At 37.8% G+C, this 7,699-nt stretch overlaps 1 long non-coding RNA gene across 1 annotated transcript; it reads left to right on the forward strand.

Annotated features, from left to right (window-relative positions):
- The first annotated feature begins 222 nt into the window (after positions 1 to 222).
- On the forward strand, positions 223 to 2,301 carry LOC145792378 (uncharacterized). The gene is made up of 3 exons (XR_014331773.1): positions 223 to 626; positions 741 to 951; positions 1,959 to 2,301. It is a non-coding gene; the product is annotated as an uncharacterized LOC145792378 (long non-coding RNA).
- Positions 2,302 to 7,699: the final 5,398 nt, after the last annotated feature.

The following is a 7,699-nucleotide window of genomic DNA, read 5'->3' on the forward strand; positions in this document are numbered from 1 at the left end:
AAATTTATTGAATATAGACATTTGAAATGAGAATTTGATTATCATGTTATCGAACTTCATTCATATAACCTCTTTATTCTGTTATTACTCACTGGGCTCTAGCTCACTATTTATATATATATATATGTAAGTGGGCAAGCTCAACATCAAAGTTAGAAAGCCTCGAGTCTACTCGGGTCAGCCTTTTGAGGAGCTTCCAAGAGAAGTGATCAGGCTCAGGAGGAGCCATGCTAGTTGAACCCCCTTTTGTGTGTCTCAGAGGCTTTGTATTTGTATATAGTTAGGGTTTTATATGTATAAGACATGTTTTTGACCAGTTGTGATGGGTGTACTTTCTGAATGAATTTTTGTCTATTATACTACTTCTCTTCATATACGCACAGCTCAATGGATAATTTCTATGTCATATTTAACTTCCACTAAGCCCCGTACTTTATATTAAGAGGTTAATTTGTATGGAGGCCGTAGGTAATCTATGATTACTGGCCGGTCATGACGCTAAACCTATAGGGACGAGTTTGGGTCCTGACACCACCACTCTCTCATTGTTTGCCCATTTTTCAACCCCACACGAATCCAAAAATCTCAGCCTCTCCAAAGATCAAATTGTCTCTTCTCTCAACCAAGTAAGGCCCATAAACTTACACAACTCTGTCTCTTAAAGCTGATTTTATTTTTATTTTTTTCAGTTTTAATTGATACTCATTTGTTTGAATTGCTTGTTTGTGCTTGAATTTTAGGTGGAGAAGACAATTGATCAAGTTCAGGAAGTGGGTTCAAGTTTTTTCGTTGTCGCACAGTGTGTTTTTCGGGGTGCACACCATGTGTTTGAACAAATACATTAAAGCATTCACCGACATGCACACCATGTGTTTGAATTTGGGCTCGTTCGGTTGTGGTAAAAGGCTACTTATAGGAGAGATTGAAGAAATGGAGAGAGATATGTTTTATGTATGTATACATATATGTATACACATAATCAAGAAAAATGGGTTTGAATTTATATATGTGAGTGTATATAATTTAATCTTATTAACAATTAAAAAATATATACATCTATATATATAAATGTGCAAAGAGATACAAATATATATATATACACTTAAATATATATATATATATATATAGACATACACATACTATAACAAAATGGTCAATGGTATTAATGGAGAAGGAATCTGAATAATAAAATGAATTGTTGCATTTGCTTTGGACCAATGGCATGTGTTTTGCGAACTTGTGGCGTTTATGCAAATCTAGGGGCTATGCTCTGTGTAGCAAAATTGTGTGTTGCAAATCTGCGAATCAGTGAGAGGAGATGGGACGTAGTGGTGAGGGAGGAGAGAGGCGGTAGGATGGGAGGTGTGCGGGGAGAGTGGTAGTGGCAGACAAGGTTAGGGAAGTGCGGTACAGTGGGTTGGAGTGACGGAATAGAAAGAGAAATAATAGAGAGAGAATGAGGAAGAAGAATGGTATACTTTTATAAATTTGAAGATGTGGAAGGGATATTTTGATTTTAAAATAAAACCTAATCTCTTTATGGGCGTATAAATTTAACGGCCTGTTAATTTGAATGAAAAAGTGGACGGTGTGTTTTGGTCTACAAATCACGTGAAAATTATTTGGTGATTTTTAAATATTATGAGGTAATCCGCACTCGACTCAAATTAAAAAGGTAATGTGAAATTGATTCTATTATAAATAATATATTATATTATTAATATAAAATAAGATAATAAAATAATAATAATAAAACATTTCGATGGAGACACCATCATTCTCCCATCCCGTCCACTATCTTTTCTTTTTTTTTTTTATTTTAATTGTTATTGCTCTACTTTTCTTTTCTTTTTTTTATTTAATTATTGTTGCTAGGTGCCGTCGGCAGCATCATCAACTTCACCAGCTCACTGGTATATGTGATAATATTATTTTATTTATTTATTTTCTTTCTGCAGGTCTCTCATTCCGTCTATAAAAGAAGTGAAGAGAGTGAAATAGGAGAGTAGAGTTCGGGGAGCTCCAGCAAGAAGCAAGCAGAGATTTCGGCCGAGGAAGTCAAGAAAGAAAGGGCGGGAGTAACTGTAAATATTAGAATGTGTTAGGAAATAATCTTCTCTTAAAACAGAGATGAAACTCTTACTAAGTAATTGAAGTTTTATTATATTTGATATTTTTAATTTTGATTTGATTTAGATATAGTTGTATAGCTAAGATTATTTGTGCATTAAAGTTTTTATTCAAATTATGTATTCAAGGCGTTGAGTGCATATTAATTATACAATGATTTTCACTACTGTATATTAGAATTGTTAGACTAGTCACACCTAATAAGACAGGTTGTGCATCATCTTAATTTAGTGGTGACAGGTTGTACTAAGCGAAAATGATTTGTGACTTTCTAGTTTTAATATACAAATTCTCTTGACGATGTATTTCTAATCAACTTATGTCACAGTATTCAAATCAATAATTTTTAAAAAATTAGATATCAATAACTCCCTGATTATATAACGTTAGTGGTGAATTCAAAACCTTAACGTATTTCTTATTTTATTTTATTTATTTTATATTTTATTAATTTTAGTTTTATTATTTTTAAAACCAATCTTCTTTAAATTATTTTAATTATTATTTTTAAGTCAACACAACTCGATCATTTCTTGAAAATCAACATCTAATCTTAACTGCTATACTTCGAAATAATAATTATTACCTGATTTTAAATAGAATATTGTAGTATATAAACGACAGCGCATCACACACGTAAGTTGGCCACATTTTCGCTAGACCAACGCACCGCATTTGTTATTAATAGTGGATGTATGTCATTTATTTTTTTTTTTTTTTGGTAAAACTGAGAACTAATATAAATTAAACAGATAACAAGTGTCTGGGGGTATGACACCCCTCTAGCATCGTCATACAGTTGCTTCAAAACAAAAGGAGGAGCAGAATAAAAAACATGAAATCCGGGAATGGCAAGACTGCCTTGATTTGTTAGGATATCCGCACACTTGTTGGCTTCTCGATAGATATGATCAACCATCACGATCCGAAGCTCCCTCATGAGGTACCTGCAATCAAGAATGAGATTACCGAAGTGATGATCTGAAGGAGGTTCTTGCAAAACAAGGTTGATTATAGCTTTAGCATCCGTTTCAACACTAATTCCAGATAAGCCTAAGTCCATGGCCAGCTTCAAACCGTCTCTCAGGGCCCAACATTCTGCCTCCATAGCTGAGGCTACACCTATGTTACGAACAAAACCTGCAACCTAACAACCCATCCAGTCTCGAATAACACCTCCTCCAGCAGCTAAACCCGTAGGGTGAGTAACTCTAGCACCAGTGGCTGAACTAGGAGGACACTTAGCTGCACCATCAGTGTTGAGCTTGTAGGTCCCATAGAGAGGGGGTTTCCAACCAAAAGAGAGATTGCAAGAGGTTCTGATGAGACCGCCAAAATCGGTAATGTGTTGCCACTCTAAAGCTTTGGCAACCACTACTGGAGCCTTAAAAGGAGTGGGACTGGCGTGGAAGCAAAAAGAATTACGGTGTAACCAAATGGCCCAACAGACAAAAGGAAAAAGGATGGCCCAACTGATAGTAGAAGAGTGGACAACACGAGATTGACAATTTAGCTTGAACCAAGAATGAAGGTCAAGGGAAAAGGAGGAGATGACTTCCGAGGGAATGCCGATACAAGACCAACAATGAGAGGCAGATGGACAGTCTCTAAACACGTGATCAATGGTTTCGGGGAGGCATTTACAGACCGGACAGAGGTTGTCTGCAACAATCTGTCTATGGAACAGTTGAGTCTTAGTGTTAAGCTTAAGATGGAGAACACGCCAAACAAAATGTAGGATACGAGGGGTAGCCCGAATAACCCATACCCAACTCCATTTGGTAATGGGAGGAGAGTTATGAAATTCCTTAGTCAGGAGGTAAGCAGAGTTACTACGGAACTTACCATCAGTTGAATGCTTCCATACCCGGATATCCTTACCATGTTGAACCAGGATAGAGAGGTGCTTCTAATACAATCCAGAATTTCAGAGGGAAGAACGAAGGATAGACGGGAAAAGTCCCAGTCGTTAGCCACTCAACAATCACACACCCGCAGTGAGGAATCACTAGGGGCCAACGGACCTTCAATACAGCCACGTAAAGGCCCGCACTTAGCCCACTCATCTATTCAAAACTGGGTTGATCTACCATCTTTAATGAGCATTTTCGATCCTTTTTCAAGAATGTTAGAACCCTTAAGCATATTCCTCCAAGTTGGAGAAGTCTTACTGCAAACTCGCATAGTACCCCCATACTTAGATTTCAGAGTTTTTGCCCAAAGAGAATTGTCCTCCCTCGACAAACGCCAACTCAACTTAGCCATAGAGACTGCATTGACTAAACAGGTTTGCCTAATGCCTAACCCACCAAGGTTTTTGGGTTTGGTAACCGTGTCCCAAGCTACTCCATGAATTTTCCTAATTTCCGAGGAAGAACCCCACAAAAGGTCTCTATTGAGTTTATCAATGGTATTAGTCACCGACTTGGGGATGTAATTACACTACATAATATGAGCAGGAATGGCCTCATTAACAGCTTTAATCAGAGTAGCCCGGCCAGCAAAGGATAACATCTTGCTCTTCCACCCAGCAAGTTTTCCTTGGATCTTATCGATAAGAAATTGGAAAGACTCCCTACTGGGTCGGGAATGGTGGATGGGACAGCCTAAGTACTTGCCTAAATTCCTAGTGACAGGGATCCCTAAGATAGAGGCAAGAAAGTGTTGCTTGTCATCTTGAACATTCGAGGAGAAAAGAACTTTAGATTTACCAAAACTGATCTTTTGCCCAGATAATGAGCAAAACTCCTGTAGCAAGAGAGAGATGGAATGAAAATTGGCCTCGGAGGCCTCGCCAAAAAGAATGAGGTCATCGGCAAAAAATAGGTGAGACAGATGGGGACCATTTCTCGAAACACGAATAGGGGTCCAGGTATGATTCCCACAGGCTTCAGAGATCCTAGAGGAAAGAAACTCTAAGCAAAGAATAAAGATGTAGGGAGAGATAGGATCTCCCTGTCTGATACCCCTAGAAGGAGTGAACTCCTCAATTTTTTCCCCATTGAACAGAATAGCTAACGAACTGGAAGTTACGCAAGACATGATGAGATTAACCCAAAAAGGCGGGAAATTAAATGATCTAAGCACATTAAGAATAAAGCTCCATTCGAGCCTATCATAAGCTTTGTCTAAATCGAGTTTTACTAACATGTTACCGATCCTACCTTTTTTTTTCCCTTAAAACTGTGCACAACCTCCTGCACAATGACGACATTATCCACTCCTCTTCTGCCCGGAATAAAACTAACTTGAAGCAGGCTGATGAGATCTTCAATGAGGGGTCTAAGACGAGCAACGAGAATCTTAGTGATGAGCTTATAAATGGTGTTACAAAGACCAATAGGGCGAAATTGAGTAATCACTTCCGGATTGGGGACCTTAGGGATAAGACAAATCAAGGTCTTATTTATTTCAGGATCAATATGACCAGATTCAAACGCATCCGAAACAACTTTGACAACCGACAGGGTAAGCGTAGCCCAAAACTTATGGAAAAAAATGGGGTGGAGACCGTCAGGTCCGGGAGCCTTCCAAGGTTTGAAGGACCATAGCACCCTCTTAATTTCAGCCAAAGAAGGTGTAGCCACTAGAGCAGGGTGATGAACCGAGTCAACAGAAGCTAGCAACCGGAAGGGCAACTCAACACGGCGAGACTGGAGGAAGGAACAGGTAAACAAATCCTTGAAATGGGTAAGGATATTAGCCTTAATACCGTCAACCTCATAAACCCAAACATCATTAGAATTTTTCAAAGCAAAAATTTTATTATCTTTGCGGTGAGAAATGGTGGTTTGGTGAAAATATTTGGTATTCCTATCCCCATCAAGAGTGAAGTTAACTCTACTTTTGAGTGCCCAAAATTCCTCCTCAAGACAAAGAATGCGGTTATAATCAGAAATAAGGGACTCTTCAAGGCGGAGTAAAAATTGGGAAGGACCCGAATCCAGTGATTTTTGGATGCCTAAAATTATGTTAGCAAGCTTTCTTTTTTGGAAGAAAATGTTACCAAAAGTATTTCGGTTCCAAATTGAAACTTTGTCGACAAACATCTTGGTCCCTTGAAAGAAAGGGCTAGAGTCAGTCCAACTCTCAGACACCATAACACTAAGGGAGGGATCAGATAGCCAAATGGTTTCAAACCGAAAGGGTCGAGCCGCCCGGGGAGGGGGGTTGGCGTGGGTGTGCAAAAGGATAGGACAGTGATCCGAGTGGAGGATTTTATTATTTGGAAAAAGTTGGGCCCAACTCTCATTACAAAGACTTCTGTCCAATCTTTCGCTAATGAAACAACTTGACTGTCGGCAATTATTCCAAGTGAATCGAGGCCCAGAGAAGCCCATATCGATCAACCCACAACGGTCTAAACAGTCCTTAAACAGTATAGCTCGTCGAGTATTGTAACGCCCTCAAAATAGACTCATTATATATTTGTCACTGACATGCAATATTTAAAGTAAACAATTCATTATCTCATTCATCAGAGTATTTCTAAATAAAAGCATTACATGTAACAGCAAATTAAATGCCCTACGGGCTTACATCTTTCTAAGCTAACACTTGGACACAAAAATATGAGTTCTAACTCAAATACAAGTAAAGCCCTAGGCTTGAATGTTTACATGTACTATCAAATCAAAACAACTAACTGAAGATAGTCTTCAAAATCCAAAAGTCAAATCCTTCCAAGCTAAGTCCTTTGAGGTAGCTTATCACCTGAACCTGAAAATGATGTTCCCATAAAGGGTGAGCCACAGCCCAGTAGAAAAATACTAAACCAAATATAAGCATTGAATAAAGCTATAGCATTCAATAGATGGTTAACCAAGATAATCAATTGTATCATTATACAGTCTCATGACACTAATGTCTAAGACACATTTCACTTTCCATTATTATCAACATGGCTCAGAACCTTGCCAAACTTACAACAGTGAACTATATATCATATTCACATTACTTTCAATATCAACAAAACAAATGAGACTCAGGCTCATATCAAAACACTTCATACTTCCCGTTTGATATACATTGTAGTGCTGTATCAATAACATGTAAAAACACTTCAATATAATAAGCACACATAATAGTGATGCTAATGGAGTCCATCCCCTATCTCCTCCCAAACAAAATCCGGTTTAGAGGTCCATCCCCTATCTTCCCCTAAACCGTGGAGTACATCCCCTATCTCCTCCCAAACAATATGCATATGCAATGCTCAATCAATACATGTAATTTCTGTATGAATTCAATAGTCTAAATTTATGACTTAAACAAATTGATTAGTTTCAATTTTTCCTAATCCACATGCAATGTCTACAACAAACACGACTATCCTCCACCGATAGCCCAAAACAGTTATTTCTAGACTGGAAATAAATATATCAACAATTCAATAGGCGAGTGATTTTAATTATCCAACTACACCATTTAATCAATGAATTCCTCAATTTCATGCATTTAACCAATTTCCCCAATTTCCTTAAATTAATTATACAAATTAATTTATTAATACAACTAGGGTTTTTCCCAAAATTACCAAAGTACTCCTAACATATCAAAATACCAAAAC

Source organism: Camellia sinensis, chromosome 6 (genome assembly GCF_055761805.1).
Source record: "Camellia sinensis isolate YWXY chromosome 6, ASM5576180v1, whole genome shotgun sequence".
NCBI classification, from domain to species: Eukaryota; Viridiplantae; Streptophyta; class Magnoliopsida; order Ericales; family Theaceae; genus Camellia; species Camellia sinensis.